This window comes from Emydura macquarii, unplaced genomic scaffold (genome assembly GCF_026122565.2).
Source record: "Emydura macquarii macquarii isolate MOO-44397 ecotype Brisbane River unplaced genomic scaffold, CSIRO-AGI_Emac_v2 contig_2205, whole genome shotgun sequence".
Lineage (NCBI taxonomy): Eukaryota > Metazoa > Chordata > Testudines > Chelidae > Emydura > Emydura macquarii.
This window is the reverse complement of record NW_027132342.1, coordinates 912,221-931,096: the sequence shown is the minus strand read 5'-3', so window position 1 is coordinate 931,096 and position 18,876 is coordinate 912,221. Positions and strand designations below refer to the sequence as shown.

At 41.2% G+C, this 18,876-nt stretch overlaps 1 protein-coding gene across 5 annotated transcripts in view; it reads right to left on the bottom strand.

Annotated features, from left to right (window-relative positions):
• PTPRO (protein tyrosine phosphatase receptor type O) overlaps positions 1-18,876 on the bottom strand; it is a 192,371-nt gene that overhangs the window by 134,694 nt on the left and 38,801 nt on the right. The gene's annotated exons all lie outside the window — the stretch shown is intronic.

Genomic DNA, 18,876 nt, shown 5'->3' with positions numbered 1-18,876 from the left:
TCACTCTACCTCAACCTAACATCTAAATGTGTCTGGATGATAAAGGAGGGAGGACAGTGCAAAATTGACAGCCATGGAGCCTGATGCCCTCTATTTATCGACAGAATAGGAGAATCATGACAGTGTTTTCTGTGTACTGTGCCTTTAAGTTTCTAGACATCTACTGTCTGCCAGCTTGTGAGGTAGATCTGACCTGGCATTTACAGAGGAGAGACATGCTGTGATCTCATAGTGTTCCACCAGTGTTCTTTCCCTTAGTCTAAAATAAATAATTCAGTATCTAGTTGTTTTGTGTGTATTGACAGCATAACAAGATACAGCAAATGTAACTTCAGGGCACTCTTCCTCACTGCATCTTAATGTGCTTCATCTCTGACCTAGACCACCTGCAGGGTGGCAGTACAACTCAGCCTCCAGGCCCCTTCAGTGCATGGGCTCTTTGCTGAGTTTGTCCATATTGGTGCTAATTATGGTGATCTTGTGACGTTCCAGAGTGAAATGGTGTTTTTGCATTACTCCCCCGTCAGCAGCTGGATCGCTGCAGTAGTCTTTAATGTGTTGAACTAATAGCTTTTCAGTTTATAACCTGAACGAACAGCTCTGCTTACAAATGCCACAAGTTCTGCATTCCTCCATCACGTTTAACTCTCAAGGAACACAAACCGTGTGACCGATTACAACAGGGCTGCCAAGTTGGAGAGAAGTGGCATGAGGCTGTGAGCCAAGTCTCTCACTTCCCCAGAAGCCATATCACACCATGACAGCAGGCTGATACTGCGCTAGTTTAAAGCTGTTTCTGAAGGAACAGTGCCACTGTCCCAGAAACCAGCAGGTAATCCTCTCACCAGGTCAACGTGGGCAACCTGACAGAACCAGCTCAGAGGAATCCTGTGGGATCCCCTGGTTTCCCCATGCCCTCCTTTTTTTCTAAAACTGGATTGTTCATGTGCTGCTCACACAGACAGCTTTTGTCCTGGACACTGGTGCCAGCACTTTCAAACACACTAGAATTCTGCAATCCCAAACGGCCTGCAGGCGCAAAAAGCTCCTTGTTTCACAGAGTTACAGAAGGATCTCACAAAACTGGGCGACTGGGCAACAAAAAGGCAGATGAAATTCCGTGTTGATGAATGCAAAGTAATGCACATTGGAAAAAATAATCCCAACTATACATATAAAATGATGGGGTCTAAATTAGCTGTTCTCTCTCAAGAAATATCTTGGAATCATTGTGGATAGTTCTCTGAAAACATCCACTCAATGTGCAGCGGCAGTCAAAAAAGCTAACAGAATGTTGGCAATCATTAGGAAAGGAATAGATAAGACAGAAAATATATTGCCTCTTTATAAATCCACGGTGTACACACACACACACACACACACACACACACACACACACACCTGGTTGCCCCATCTCAAAAAGGAAAGATATATTGGAATTGGAAAGGGTACAGGAAAGGCAACAAAAATTATTAGGGGTATGGAACAGCTTCCATATGAAAAGAGATTAATAAGACTAGGATTTTTCATCTCGGAAAAAAGACGACTAAGGGGAGATACGATAGAGGTCTATAAAATCATGACTAGTGTGGAGAAAGTAAAAAAGGAAGTGTTATTTATGCCATGTCATAACACAAGAACTAGGGGTCACCAAATAGGCAGAAGATTTAAAATGAACAAAAGGAAGTATTTATTTACACAACACAGTCAACCTTTTGATCTCTTTGCCAGAGGATGTTGTGAAGGCCAAAACTGTAACAGGGTTAAAAAGAGAACTAGATAAGTTCATGGAGGATAGGCCCATCAATGGCTATTAGCCAGAATGGGCGGGGATGCAAAACCATACTCCCCTAGCCTCTGTTTAACAGAAGCTGGAAATGAGCGAGGGGAGGAGAGAGGGAAGGATCACTTGATACTGGGCTAGATGGACCATTGGTCTTACTCAGTATGGCCATTCTTATGTTCTTAGGTTAGCTTCCTAGTCTTTTTTCAGAGGAAGGGATAGAAACAAAAGGGAAGGAAATGAGAAACACACACAAATGGAATGAAAGGGAAGAGAAAAATTGAGAAAGAAAGGGAGGTTCACATGGACATGCAGAACCTAGAGATGATTACGGAGATGTCAAGTTCAGACAAAACCTTGTCCAAAGTTTAGGGGCCTTTGGATTTGGTTTAGGTTATTTTTGAGTAAAGGTAGTTCAGAACTGGATCTGAAGTTCCCCAGCATTCAAGGGTATTTGCATCCTGGGTTTCAGAATCAACTCCTCTTTAACAGAAGCCAAGTAATAAATGATAGAAAAAAGAATGGAAAAAAACAAACAAACAAACAAAGGAATCAAGAAAGACAAAAGTGCTTCCAGCAACTGGTAGCAAAAAGATCTTGAAATAAAATCTACCTGCTAAAATGCTCCTGTCTCCCAGCTTCCCCCAGTACCCCCACCCTGACAACACTGGAAACAGCATGAGGAGGTGATCCAGTCACCAGACAAATGAGATGAGGTTCTCATTATCGCTCCCACCAGTTCAATCCCAGTGTTTGGAGCGCTAGTGTAGTGGCCACAGGCATTTAAGCATGATGCCATGGAGACATGCACTAAGCAGGGTTAGACAACCCCATGTTTAAATTGCTGAGGGGCTACTAAGAGCCCTGTCTACACTAGCTCTCCCATGGTTGTAACAGACGCAGAGGGAAATTTTTGGCCCCCCCAAAAAAAAGCAGCTATCAAAATCCTAGTGCAGACTCAGGGAAAAGGGTTTAACAACAACAACAGATTGAACTCTCCTGAGAGATAGTGAGGAATGAAAGAAAACTAGAGAGTATGCCAGCATCACGTTACGTTTGGCTTTGAACACAGGAAAACATTAATTCATCACAACCATTGTAATTATGCTTTTCTTGGCACCCAATACGCACCAGCCTTCCCAGCTCTCGTCCTCATGAAATGACAATAAAGTTGGGAACAGCCAAAAAAAGTCTAAAGTAATTATAGCACACAGTACCTGCTTCTTTTAAATGTACTCTCGTATAATTACTTTGTCAGCTCAACTTCGCTGTCAGCTCAACATCATTCCACACAGAAGAGCTGCAGTCGCTCCTTATTGACTGCGATAGCTAAAGCCTCCAATTTGCTCCTGTGAGAAAGCAATATCATTAACCAGATTCCACTAATCAGCTGCCGGTTATGGAAATTCCACCTGTGTGGAATTTCATTCTTCAGCAGACAGAGTGAAATGTACAGCAGTCCAGATAAAAATCCGGATGTCAGGTGGCAGGATTTTCTATTGATTCCACTAATTAAGGACAAAACCCTGAAGCTCTTACTCTGGCAAGACTTTCATTGAAGTCAATAGGAAATGTGAATAAGTAAAACAGAGTGAGGACTTCAGGGTTTGGCCCTTAATAATTTAGTGAAGCTGATTCTTAATTACAGATGGCAGTACCACTCAGGCATGTTGCACTCACCCAATTCAGAACACAAGGGGAAGCAGTGTGACCTAATACACAAAGCACTGGACTGGGACTCTGGAGACCTATATTCCATTCGCAGCTCTGCCACTGATTTCCTGTGAGACCTGAGGCAAGTTCACCCAGAAATGGATGAATTAGATATGGACAGATACTATTAAAAAAAAACCTTGAGGAGCTGAACACTTTTTAAAAATAAGTTCGTTTTGTACATGTTTGTGCCCCTTTTGTCTTTACTTTCAGCAAATATTCTAGTAAGCAAGTTTTCTGGCAGAAAACAAGTCCTGCAAGTTTTTGCAGAAACAGTGAACTTTAAGTGAATATCAGAAAATCCTTTGTTAAAAGCAAATTTTGAATTCCTTAATGCATGTTAAAAGTTACATCTATGCAGTCTGGGAAATACACCACAGGACCCACATCGGAGCTAAGCAACATGGCTTGTGTGTTTCAGGTACTGAAACACCACAATGAACTACTCACAAAACAAAAAAACAAGAAAAAACCTTCACCGAGCAAGTATTATTTGATAAAAGTTATTCAGCAAATTTCACAAAAAACAATGAATTCAAAGCAACTAAGTAATATTCAGACATTCCACAAACAATGAGAGAAGCACGATTCCTCAAAAGATTCATTCTTTGTGAATTACTTATATCTCAGCATCAAATTCTGTTCTGTTACACCCATGGAAACCAATGGCTGTTAGAAGAGTTCTGTGCGTCTACGTGAGAGCAGAATTTGGATCATAGTATGTAAAGCATTTTAAGATCCTTTTGGATGAAATGTGTTATATAAATATAAAGGTATTAGGATACACTATGGACTGTAGAAATTAATCCCATTAATAGTGCAGCTAGCCACATTCATCTGGGTAATATTCAGCCTACTGAAATTTCCTGTGCAGTTTCTGTGAGCCAAGTTTTTCAATGATTTTCCTTTCAGTCAATGGGGTTGTATTACAATACTAGAACAGGATCTGGCCCAGCATTGTTCTTCAGTTTTTATGTAGCTGTGTGTTGTGAAATTGCCAAAGGTGGCAGCACTTCAATGGTGGGCAAAGCATATGGTAACATACTTGAACTCGGAAATCCACCTGGCAAGAAGTACTAAATAAGCTTAAAATCTTTATGATTAAATATTTTCTATTCCAGAAATTCTAGTAGGACTAGCGCTACTATACAAGCGTTCATTTGTCTCAGAAGGAGGGGGAAAAAAACCATTCATTTTATATAAAGATATACAATACTTTCCTCCTCTCCCTCCAGAAATTAAATGGTGAAGTAAGAGGATTGACAAAACTTTTAACAAGGTCTGAGCAGATTCAATTAAAGACGCTTCCCATTTTATTGCAAACAGACTGTCCCACTTAATCTCCCTACTCCTTATTTTCTGTCTCTGTGCACTTTTGTGCAATTAAAGCAAAACAAACTGGAGTTCCAATTAAACTCCTTTCAAAATATACAGCAGTTACCCTCCAACACCTGTTAAAGAATTCATGAACCAGCACATTTACAAACTAATTTCAGGGTTTCCAACAACAGATTGTCCTCCTTTCTTGTTGGCTGCATTTTATACTGTGGTAAAACAAACTTAGTTAGTAGTTCTCAAATTCTGGGTCATGACACTGAGGGGAGTTTCCAGGAGTTGTATTGAGGGGCAGCAGGTTGTGGACCTAAGGTGGTCACCAATAATTGTCTGGAGAGAGATTGCTGTCATAACTGACTTCTGTCTTCCATTAAAACAAATTTGCTTAAATCACTTGTATCTGGTTCACCTCAGAAACAGGAACACCTCTTAAGTCATTGTACAGATCCTCCTGGAACTTTTTTTTTTTTTTTTTTAAATGTTCTATGTAGCAGTGTGAAGGATTATGGGACGCCGTGCCTCTCAGAATGACCAGCTCCTGCCTGCATTGGAGGTCACAATGCTAAGCTATCTTGTGGGAAGTAAGCCCAGGCACACACAGGAACAGGTCCAATATTCTTTTGTTATGTAGAGTTCTACCAGCTGACTGCACGCTGTGAGCTTGTGCTCTGCTGATGAATCTTACAAGGAGTTCTAGAGTTACAGCTGTATTCTAGCTCTGGGAAGAGCGAACATTCCAAACATGACAGGTGCTTGAGAGTGTCTCTTAGGACATTACCCTGCGGGAGTTATATTTCCCCTTCATCTATTTAGGGTTCTTTGGGGGCACAACTCTCTCTCTTATTATGTTTTTGTACAGTGCTTACCATAATAGGGCCAGGATCTTGGTTGGGGACTCTAGATGTCACCATAGTACAAAATAATTATGAATAATTTCCCTATTTGTATATCAGAGACCAGCTCTTGTTTGATCCTTTCAATGGCTTTGTTGTTGTTTCGGGGCCAATTTAGGTTTTTCCATTTTATTTTATTTTATTTTTTTTTTTTTTTTAAACAAAAGTTTGCTGCTTTTGAAATTAAAAGAAAATTAGCAAACACATTTCAATTCCATTTGGACAAACGAACAATCTCAACTACAGCTGAAGCAGATGTGCTAGCTGCCTAAGCAGCAGGCTCAAGCCACTGAGACCCCCTAGAACCCAAGGGGGCAATCTTAGAAGGATCAATTTAGCCCTTCATGCCTCTGGGGTTAATAAACTGATTTTCATGTAATTTACTGTGGAGTGGGTGTTTCTGAATATAATCATAATACCGAGCTCCTTTACTAGTGCTTTTCTTCAGTAGATCTCAAAGCACTTCAAAATCTTTAACAATAGGATCTTAAGATAGTAAATGACTGTGTGGATAAGGTTTCATGGCACTTAAAAAAAAAAAAAAAAAAAAGTGCAGTGGTTTACTATGGAGTCCTGATGATAATTTTCTTTCCCCACCCCATCTGTCATAATATAACTCTCCTCTTCAGAGGTAGCTGGATTTCCAATGGTTCTTTATGTAAATTGTTAGTAAGGCATTTTGTGATTCTTTAATTTGAAAAGTATTGTAGAATTATTATAAAATATCATTAAGTGCTATTGCTTTGTGCCTGAATAAGAATCATGAAGCAAGAGACAACTAATATTTTTATATTTGCTTCAGCCCTCTAAAGTTAAAATAAGGTCAGTGGTTGAAATGAATGAGGATTTTTAAAGTCTAACCTATTCCCAAACAAAATTCTTCATTAAACTGAAGTTAAGGCTGGGAATGCAGCTTAGTAAAGTCCTTAAATTAACACTGTAATTAGCAAAAGACAAGCATTACAAACCCAGGAAATTCAGTGAGGATTAAAGTTAAAAGAAATCCAAACAGCGTAATAGCCAACCACCACAAATCATTGGAAGGGATAGAACCCAGGACTTTCAGCACCAAGACACCACTCCAGCAGAGCACTTCAGCTCAAGCAGTAGAGGTCTCTGCATTTGACCACCAAAGCAATTCAGCACATGAGCAATCCAGCTGAGGTGAGTGGGATGCTCATGTGCTAAAAGCTAATCATGTGCTTAGTCAATGCAGAGACCACTACCACTTGAGCTAAAGAGAGTGATTCTCTTAAATGGTAGTAGTAGTAGGCTCTTATCCCTCACATGGAGTAGCCGTGGAAGACGATGGGGGATGACGCTCTTTACATTAGTAAGTATGGAAATGCATAGTTAAGGTCAGCCAACTCATACTGCTGAGCCTGACAGAAGCAATCTTCAAAATAAGAGAAGCGTATACATTGATTTAAGGAACTAACATGTTGACATGCATGAGGAATAAAAAATGTCAGGCATAGGAAAGGGTGGGGAATGGATACAAGGACATTTTCTTCCGAGGTGTATAAATACAACCATGGAGGCAAATATTACTAGTGAGAAACACTCGGATACAGAGAAACTCACTACTTGCAGAATCAGGGTCTTCAGCAGTAGGAAAAGGGGATAAACAAAAACATAGTGAAACATCCTCCTCTTCCCCCAGGCATACCCTCCAAACTGTTGCCAAACAAAAATATAATTTGAATAGGATCGTTATGCACTAGAAAATCCCTAAGCATTAGAATAGTGTTTACATTTTACTTTTTTATTAAAGGGTTTCTAAAGACATATCAAAATAGCAGCCTGCCCAGCTCCACAAGCTGCTCTTGAGCCAGCTCCCTGACCTATCCCAAGGGATGTTTTAGTCAAACACAATGTTATGAGCTAACTACTGGGATAACTGCACAGGTGCTGGAACTAAGGGTGCTGTTGCACTACCCGGCTTGCAGTGGTTTCCATCACATACAAGTTTACAGTTTGGTTCAATGGCTCTCAAAACCCCCACTCTACAAATTGTTCCAACACCCCTGGATAACTGGGTGAAATTTATGATTTCTAGAAAGTCAGTCTAGATGATCTAATAGTCCCTTCCGACAAACTCTATAAATCTATGACCCTTCTTCACTTTTTTTTTGGCCAGACTTGTTGGAAAATAAGCACAATTTAGAGTTTTAATTGCAATAACGTATCATCTTTTCACTGTCCAAAGGCACTTGTCCCTTGATTCATATGCATTCATGGACCCGATTTGCTGTGCACTTGCACTTTCTGTAGTCACTGACATCTATGCAAAGAGAATGTAAAACACATCCTAGTCAGCTGCAAGGCAGTGGAGAATCAGATCTGATATGTGGGGAAGAATTCTACTGTACCAGATTATTACAGGGTGGAATTCAGTTTTACGGATCGTCACTTGTAATGAATATTAAATCATTAGAGAATATGGCTGCTAACCAGTAAAGTGAAGGGACTAATCAGTCATATTTTCATAAGGATCGCACAGGAGAATGATTTATTTAAACTTTTTTCAAGTGTTTGGAAAGAATGTCTCACCTTTCTCAGCCCTACTAGGACACAACTAAAGAATATTGAATCTTGAGGGAGCACCAGTTAGAACCAACTATAATCTGATTTACCTTCTACAATGGACATTTTTTATTCTATACATATTTGATTTGGGAATATCAAAGGCTTGTGGATCTGCACACAGAGATCATTCAGATGCTGTGATCAAAAGGGGACTAACTCATAATGAAACGTAAAAAATTCCCATGTATTTAAATCTGAGGTTCCCTTAAAGAAGGAATCAGATGAAGTGTTGTGCCAAAGTGTTAACTCTGTGGGTCTAAAATTAAAGATAAGTGCTGAATCACTTTTTTGGTTTTGTTTGTTTGTTTGTTTTGTAGCGTCTCTTGCCTTACAGGTCAGATATGAAAATTGGTTCCAGTATTGATAATATATGTAATTCTCCCACTCTCTCCAGTGTTTGAGTTTTGCTGTAGATCTGCTTAGTCCTGCGCCACTTTGCATCAGTACATTGCTCCATTTTCAGTGAAATGGCAGCTGGAATATTGCTGATTGAGAGGACTGGTGTTATCTTTGCCTGATTAACTTTCCGAAGCAGAGCTTGCCTTTTTGTCCGTGTTTGTACAGCACCCAGCACAATGGGATACTGTGCACAACCATGCACATTTGACAGCTGCATACCAAAGCACACAGGGTGTCTTAGTATCTTAAGCAAGCAGAAACGCACACCATAGGAGCTCTCTGCTCTGTATCGTAGGTTTTTCTCCATCTGGTGCACCAGGTACAAGCTAGAATGCGCATTGCCATAATGCATCATTTGTACCCTGTTCCCAGGTGCTTTTCACTAATAAGAAAGGCATCCATGAGTGTGCCTTTGGCCTGCAGTTTTAAGACTTTCCCTGCCTCCTGGAAATTTAAAAAATAAATTACTGCTCTAATACACACACATTCAAATTACACAGACCTTTCCCCTAGTTTCTTGATGCAATGAAAAACTATATAGGTCTACAGCATTGGGTGTCATGTAGCACTGCCGTGGAGGTTTCCTGGGGAAAGTTTTGAGTCAGTAAGGCTTTGTTTAGACTAGGATATAATGGTGCGTTAGATCATGATCCTTCCTCTCAGGGTTCACCCTGGACAGCTAAATGGAGGTAAAAACTATAATCCATCTACACTAGGATTTTGGGTTAGGGCTTATCACGCTGTCTGGAGTGGCTCACGAACATGAGTGCTGACCTCAGGGCATATTGTCAAAAACAGGGAAGATAGAACATACTACCAGTCTGAGATATGATTAGAATTTACCAAGCCAATAACTCCTGGATCACTATAACAGTCTTACCACAGAGACACAGACATCCCCCTAGACTCTCCAGTCTATCCTGCCACCCAGAAAAACTGGATTTAGTGATAAACCGTCACTTACACCAAAAAAACAAAAACCCCAAGCAAAAAAACCCCAAACAAACAAACAAACAAAAACACACCTACATAACACTCAAGTTGCTTCCAGTCCCAAGAGGTCAGTCACTAAGCCCTGATCAACTGGTACCCTAGATCTTACACCAAACACAATGCCTGTAGCCAATCCTGAAATAAGCGATCTAAAGGTTTATTAACTAGAAAAGAGTAATAAGGGAGTTATTTAAGGTTAAAGCAAGCAGACATATGCATAAATGAGTCGCAATCTAAATCCCAAGAGTGACACAGTTGTAGTGATCCATCAATTCAACGTATCTTTCAAGACAGATGCTGGAGGTAACCCCTGGGGATCTCTGGTTTCAGTTTGTTGTCTCTGGCCCTGTGAGAGTTCAAACAGCAAAGAGATGAAAAATCTTCATGTCAGCTATTTTTATTTCCCTCTTCCAGCAGTCAAAGCAATGGGACACGGCCTTCTGTACATACTTCTCCCTGGGTGGATGGGGAATTAACAAAGCTTTTCATCTTATAATGAATGGCTCACTTAAATTTGGATAGTCCTTTTGGTTGGGTGGAGGGGATGATTCCTGTGCGTTGGTTCACAAGTTCAGAGCAAACATTTTCAAAGTTATAAAGAAAAACAGATATATTTTCTTACAGCATGGACTACAGATGTTACAGGTGAGATTAATGGATACAGCAACTTACAAGTATTTTATAGAATCTAAACACTAAATACATTCTTATAAGACAAATGCCTATTTTGAGCAAAACTAACACAGGTGAACCGGTCTGGTCTCCAGCTATGAGTTTGTCAGTTCTTAACTAATGCCTGCTGTCTTGGCAAGAGCTGGCCACCCAATTTGCCAGTGCAACAAGGCTATCACGTATTAGCTTCCTCTTTGTAAATACACTTCTGTAAAAATGACCTTAGATCAAGTTAGCTAAAGTGATCCAACACACACCTTTAAATCCTCATCCAAATCCAGACAATAGAATCTGTAAATAGGCCCTTAGAGCATCTTTATTTCAATTGTTCTTTTCCACTCTCAGACATCACCCGCTTCCTCCAAATGCAGCAAACATACATTTGAGCAGTTGTAACAAGAGGGTTTGATGAGTATTTAAATACTCGTTCTTTATCCTGTCAGTCACAGATTGTTCACGTTAAACCTCTGTGCAGCAGAGTAGCCTGAAGCAGCAGTAGCTCTCGATGAACAGAAACAAAAACACCACCTAAAAAAAGCGCACATAAATATCACCTTAACAATCCACTTCAGTTTAAAAAAAAAAAAAAAAAAAAAAAGATTCTCTAACTCCCTGACTTTATATGCCCTGTGGCTAAAACGGGTAGGAAGGAGGGACTAGTGGATGGAACACTCAGTAAATGTAGCCCCAAGTGACTGTGGCGCCTCTCATCTGCACCACACTAACCCACATCAGTTTTAAAAAAAGAAAATTCTATCATTCTCCTCCTCTACTTGCTCATCTGTAAAATGGAGAGAACGCCTTTACTCCACAGAGACATCACAAGGAGCTGAGGTCTTGTCTACAGTGACGGCGGCCATCGACAGGAGATACGCAATTTACTCTACGTAGCTTGCATATCTCCTGTCAACGTACTAGCTTTTACTTAGCACAGCATCTCCACTGTGCTGCGCTGACGGGAAATGCCTTCCGATTGACGCAGCATTACTCTTCTTGTGGGGGTGGACTTACAGCGTCAACCGGAGGGCACTTCCGGGATTGATTGAGCGGGTCTCCACTGCCCGCCCAAATGTTCCTGTGGCATCGATCCGGCAGTGCCACCAGCAGCATAGACATACTCTCAGATACAGAGATGGCAGACAGGCCAGGTGCTTGAGAAAAGGCAACAGGATTAGACTTCTCAATGATTTGATCTTGGCCACTGTGTATCTGCCTGCCTGCCTGTCTGCCTTCTCCTAGATGAGACTTCAATGGCTAGTTCCAGACAAACCAGTGAAATCTGAGTTGCTGAAGCAACTGTATCCCAATTGTCCACTGCACCAGATTAAAAAACCAGTAGATTATTCATGAATGACAAGTGCGGTCTCACCTCCAGAGGGAGGTCAGATATTGCCCAAGGTGTGTCCAAGTGCTCCAGGAATAGTCATTGCCCCTTGGTCATCTTCTCCAGTAACAAAGAGGTGAGGGTTGAGGGGGTTTTAGGAGTGGGCAGTAAACGGCGAGCACTCCAATGTCAAGAGCTGGTTTAATAAGGGACTGGGTTTGAACCTCTGCCTGCTTAAGCATAGCTACTCCCTTTGCTTCTCTAAGCCTGACAACCTGTCAGTAGCTGCATCGCAGCACGTTATTTACCTTAAGCACAAGTGACAGACAGGGATCAAATATACAATTTTACTCCTACAAGACATGCTATGGGAGCAACACTGACAATAATGGCTAGGATTTATTTTATATATCATCTGAAAGACTGCTTTTGATGTGTTTATCATCACAGGTCACTTAGTCAAGAAGGAATGCTTCGTTATTTAAGTACGGATATCCTGTATGATAACTGTGCTGTAGTAGATCAGTATCTGGGATACTCCTGAAATACCCAGCCATGGATGGTAGTGTCCCCTTTTATAAAGATTAGCATTATGGCATAACTAAGATCAAGTCAGATCAAGTGCCTGTGCGAGACACTGCACAGACTAAAAAAGCAGTCCCTGCTTCCAAGAGTTTGCATTCTAAGCAGACAAGACAGACGAAAGGTGGGAAAAAGAAATGTTAGATGGGGGAAGTAGTAGGCAGGGCTTGGAGGCACAAAAAGAATAAGGTTATGTCTACCCTGCCCCACTGTAGCAGTTCAGTGTAGACACTCTCTGCTATGGGAGAACTCCTCTTCCCATCACTGTAGAACTGAACCCACCTCCCTGAGAGGCGGTAGCTAGGTTGATGGAAGAATTCTTCCCTTGATCTAGCACTGTGTACACTGGGGGTTAGGTCGGCTTAACTACGCGCTATGAGGCATAGAATTTTTTGGACTGGCCTAAGTAAATTGCCAAAGATCACACAGGGAAGCCTGTGGCAGAGCTAGAAGTTTATCCCTATTTTCATAGGCTACAGCTACACTGACAGCGGCAAAGTCACCGCCTTCAGATCGATTTCTCTGGATCGACTGAGCGGTCAGTGAAGACCCGCTCAGTCGATCCAGAAATCAACGTACTAAGACCACCTTCACAAATAGCGTAGCGCTGCGTCGACGGGGATGCGGTCCCGTCGGCACAGTGCAGTGAAGATGGTGCGCAGAAGAGGAGCAGAGAAGTTGATGGGAGTTTTTCATGTAGCTTGCGTAACTCCCGTCGACTGCCGCTGAATCCCGGACATAAGTGTAGACAGAGTCAGTCTCAATCCAGTGTTTTAGGTCACCAGACCTTTCTTCTTCTCTATGAAGATGCAAACTAGAGAAGAACCTTCCATCAATTAAAAATAAATTATTTGTATACAGCAGGTTCTGATATCAAAAAATAAAACTGCGTTACAGTTCCTATTGGTTCTCCTCTCTCAGGGATCTTGCTTGGCAAGTGCGCTAAATTATGCAAAGAGTAAATGGCCTGATGCTGCACCCATTTCTATAGCAATCAGGAAGAATATAAAGGAGTGTGTGATATGGGAAAAGAAGCAGGACTTAAGGAGTCCATATCAAAGAGCAGATACACACACGCACATGAGACTGACTTAGAAAAGAGAGCGCATCATCAAGAGCCTGCAACAGAATAATTGTTGAGTATTCTGTGTGCGTTCTCTGCTCTTAAACCATAGTTGTTCCAAAACTGTTTATGCTACAGAGGACTTAAGGTCCAATCCTGCAAGAGACGGAGCTCTTTCTGTGAGATATTGAGTGCCTTCCAACTGGTGGGAGTTCATAGATTTAAGGCTAGATCACCCTGTCTGACCCCTTGCACAACAGAGGCTAGAGGTTTTACCCAGTGAGTTCTTGTATCTAGTCCAATAACTTGTGGTTGAACTAGAGAATGTTTTACAGGATACGTCTACAATGCCAATGGAAATGTGACTAGCGGAGGCCATACCCATGCTAGCTAGATAAAAGCTGGCATGGGTAACAATAGCAGTGAAGAGACAGCGGCATGGACCAGCAACCCAAGTATGTGGTACCCAGGGTCCCCACCAGACTTGTACTTGGGCAGCTAGTTCATATTACCACAGCCTCACTACTATTGTTACCTGCCCCAGCTACATTAAAGCTAGCAGAGGTATGGCTACCTGCGCTGCCAATCATACATTCATTTGCAGCGTAGACGTACCCTGAGAAAACCATCTAGCACCTTTCAGGGGCACTCTTCACCTTGCAGCATCAGGCCCATTTTGAGATGAAGGCCAGAAGGCCTATTTAATTTTAGCAGCGGCAAGTGCAGCACAGCTGTTCCATGTAAAATATGAGCATCATTAAACTGTGTGTAGGAGAGGTAATTACTTATTATTCGGTCACTGGAGGAGGATTGTTCAGAAACCCACAAAGACAGGGAGATGAACAACGCATACGCAACTGGCCTGGAAAGAATTTACTGAAATTTCATGCATAAACAAGCCTTGCTCCACTGGCCATTCCACCCTCCCTCTCCCAAATGAATGCAATCTAAATCTGAAGAGAAAGATCACTCTCCCCCGTCCAGCCCTCTTGGCACCCCTACAGACATGATTCAGCAGTACTAATCATGTATGCTACACTTGCATTGACTTCAGTGGGACGTCCCTTGCACAGACTGAAGGGTTGCAGGCTCAAGCCTGGAGAAGGCAGTTTTTTCCTCCTAGGAGGTTTGCACCATTGCTAATTTGAATACCTGCAGTACACCTAAATTTATCTGCTCTGTGCCATTTTTACAGATGGGAAACTGAGGCACAGTAACAGGACTTCTAAGGCAGATAGAAGAATTGAAATCAAATGCCTCGAGTCCCACCATTAAGCATAAGCTACTACCCATAAAAGAACATATCTTTGAGAATTTGCATTTGGCCATCACTAATGAACATGACATCTAAAAAGAGGGGGTATGTGTTCAAAACAGACTCATGCTTTTATTTTTTCTTCTTTTTTATGCTGTTTCAGCAAAAGAAGAAAATCTTAATTCTGCTCTTGAAAGGTCTAATCAAATGGACTGTGCATGTCTTGCATAAATATTTTATCAGCGGAAAACACTTCCTGAAGAATATCTTTCCTTCCTACTCTCCCTGTTCAAACTAATGTATAAATGGTTGCTGCTTGTTACAAACGTTATTTCATCTTATATCATTCTCGGAGCTGGTTCAAATGGATAATGCCTTCCATTATGGCTTAACTCCAGTTGTTATCAGAATACTCTAGTACCTTTTCCAAACAAAAGAAAGAGTGATTGAGCAAAAACAAGCACTTTCTTAACAAATGGAATGTAGAATTACATCAATTACATATACTTTGGATGCCTGGAGTCTGTGGGTGGATAATGAAGTTCTTTTGGAAAGTATTTTAGATATGCAATTTCTTCAGTAGGTTTAAAAGTATAGACACAGATGTGATAGCAAACATTTCTGGCTTTGATAATGACATTCGGCACATCTTTGATGTTCAGTAGACTATTAAATTCAAGGTTTACTATGTAAGAAATGAACCTTTATGCTGTCACTGTTTTCAGGGTCTTCTGTCACGTTGATCAGATTATCTACAACAGTTATACTTACTATCTGTTTGTTAGCAGAGATCCACTTATTCTGCTTGGCTTTTAAATTCTCATAATTTTTCTGGATATGGGCATGAGCCTGAATTCATTTTGCACCCAATTACCCCTGCCTTCAAGAGAATTTGGGTGCACAAAAATGCAGGATCAGAATTCATGTCTGATTTTCTGTCTAGTTTTTAAATAGATAATTTTTCAGCCCTTGTAATGAAAACGGAAACAGCTGCAAAAAGTATATCTGAATGAAATATGACCCAATGATTAGACAGAGATGTGCCTATACATCCCTAAATAGGGGTTTGCTAAGCATGGATAAAGAGGGGAGAGTCTCTCTCTCCCTCCCTCCCACCCCCCTTGTTTATTCCTTGATTTTTCTGTTAAAAGAATATGGAACACTTAATAGGATTGCAAGCATAGATGGAACACTTTCAACAAAAGCAATGAACCAGAATAACACTGGAGCCAGACAGAGAAATATGGATCCATGTCAAAACTTCCCCAACATGTGTGACTATTATGTTCAATCCCCTAGTGGTCCCCAAATTATTATCCCTTACACACTGCTCCTCTGTGGCAGGGATTTGGAAAGGGTCATACCACAGAATGTAGAACATAGTGAGAGCTAGTATAATGCCAATGAAAAATAATGGTCAAGATGTGACTAGTGATTTTGGGTGCCCAACTTAAGATAGCAAAGTGCTGAGCATTCACCCGCTGAAAATCAGGTACTTTTAAGATGGCTCAGAAGTGGCTGCATCCCAAATCACTAGGTACTTTGAAAACCTGGGCTCATTGATAACGCATGGAGTGCCCAAGTCAATACTCTCTCCTCATTCAAATCCCTCTTTAAAAAATGAAACCCATTTCTTCCATGTCCTTCCATGTCCTTCCATGTTTACGTTAGTGGTTCTTCTTAGCAAAAATTTCCCACTACTGCACCCCACCATGACTGCGCAGCTCCACTTGCAGTAGCAATAGCAGAAGCCAAGCATAGCGAGTCTCCTGTGAGTGTTTAACACAACCGTCCAACCTTCCCAAGAGCAGCTCTCTAAGATGTAGGGTTAAGTGTGAATGGCCTCTTCAGCCTTGTGTCTGCTAGGAGCTAGTCTAGGCTGAAAAGTTACGTCGGCACAGCGGTCTCTCAGGGATGTGGATTTTTCACATCCCTGAGAGATGTAGTTAAACCGATCTAACCCTTGGTGCAGATAGTGCTAGGTCAATAGAAGACTTCTTCGTGGATTTACTACAGCGATAGGAGAACTCCCCGTCACTGAAATAAATGTCTATATTGAAGCACTACTGCAACGCAGCTGCAGCATTTTAAGTATAAACACAGCCTGAGGTTTCCACCATTGCTGCGTCCAGTGGAACTGCACTGACATCAGCAGCAGTGCATATTTTTACCAAAAAACCCTAGTCCAGCAAAGCTTGTGTGTATGTAATATGAAACCTACCGATGAGTGGTTACAGGTCCCCCGCTGTGCCAATCCATAGAGAATAGGAGTTGTTACAAGCCACCCGCTAGAGAGTCTCTCTTTTAGCTCTGGAGGTCCCCTGGTGTGTTGGCCAAGATCCACTCGCCCGTGGGTTACATGTACACACACCTACATTTGCACACATGCGGAATGGAACACAAGAGAACCAAGGGGTGAAACCTGGTCACACTGACACCAAAGAGGAGTTTTTCCATTGACTACATCAGGTGCAGGACCTAACCCAAGACAAACTTAAGTGAAAGCTGAATAGCGGTGATCCTATTGTTTGCTTTCTCCCCCAGCTTCCTCCCCTCCCCACCCCAAACAGTTGTTTGTAATTCTCATTCATTGTGAGACATCTAAAGTTAGGGCCCAAACCTGCAAGCACTAGCTACAGGACCTAGTACTCATTAATGTGCAGAATACTGCTGCCTTCGTAGTACACTTCTGACAGCGAACACTGTGCCCATTAATACATGCCTGCAGATCAGGGCCTCGAATAGAAGCTCTTTGGGCTAGTGACCCTCTTTTTATGTATTTTCTGTTACATGCCTTTGGGTGCTCCCTAAGTAACACAACAGATAGTTGTAATAATAATCGTAGTGCCTTCCCTCGTGAGCTATCACCAGCCGCTCTGCACTCTGCTCCTGAAGACAATGCCTTAAAGCCACAATCTCGCCCACTGTCACCAGAATTAATTAGTTAATATGCTTCACAAACAAACTGAAGCAGATGCAAATTACCATCATAACAGCAGCAGTGCACAGCAGAAACTCAAAATACCAGGCTACCGCAAACACTCATTTTATTAGTAAATATTAGATCCATCATCAAATCCTCAAACACTCTACCACCTCCCTTGCTGCAATTATTGCCCATGTGGAATCAGACTTCAAGAAGGATTCTGCTTTCCTAAATGCACACAGGGAACCAGATTCTTATCATCGGGTGTAAATTGCCATGGCGTCTCTGAAGTTGCTGGAGCAATGCCGATTCATACAAGCTGATCTGGACCAGGAGTGCCATATCTGCACATTTTAAAATGATCAATCAAACCGGAAGCAGCAAAACAAATTATTTAGTGTGTGATTCCTTCTATAGGGAATTTATAGCTCTTGGAAAAGTTTTTTCCTTTAAGAGTAGCATGCAAAATATACGGTTGGATAACAGCAAAGTTGTAACTAAAATGGAAAGCAGTAAAGAAATTCCGAGTTATTGCTGCCACTTCATCCTTAACTCCCTGCTCCCAACCAATTATGCCTAAGGGTTTCGGAACACATACATGGGCATGCACATGACTTCAAATGGCATCTACAGTTACACGACCCAGGATAGAAATAAAGGGTTATCAATTCACACTGTTTCGAGGCATGAGCTAATCATCAGAAAGGTTTAGAAAGAAATCCATCACCTTTGCTATTATACTGAATAGAACTGGGCTGGAAACAGTTTTCCCCTCCTATGAGAGAAAGATATTTAAGTTTTTCTCATTCCAAATCATGACGAGTCAAATTTCATAAACTAATTTTTCTTTTTTAGATTAGGCCAATCAAAATGTTTCATTTAGATAATTTAAAAAACAGTTTGTTTAGATTTAAAAAAAAAACAAAAAAAACCCGACAACAATTATTTGTATAAATTAGCTCAATTTTGAACCAAAAAAGTTATTTTGAATTAAAAAAAAAAAATCCAAGACTTTTCGTATTTAAAAAAATATCAAAAGGGGGTGTTTGAACAATTTTGAACTAACTTTTTCCCCTGCAAGTTTTCTGGAATTGGGAGATTCATCAAAATTGACATTTTCTGGCAAACAATTTTTGTTTTGACAAATTGACATTTTCCAAAATTTTCATCAAATTCGCAACCAACTCTATTGAACAATTCTCTGTGTTATGGGGGTTTTATACTTTCCTATGCATCATTAGCTACTATTAGGATGTGTCAATAGTCACAGTGGCACTGTTGGTGCCAGCGGATCAGTTCTGCGGGATTGAATGAGCGGCAGTGGAAACCCACTCAATCGATCTGGAAAT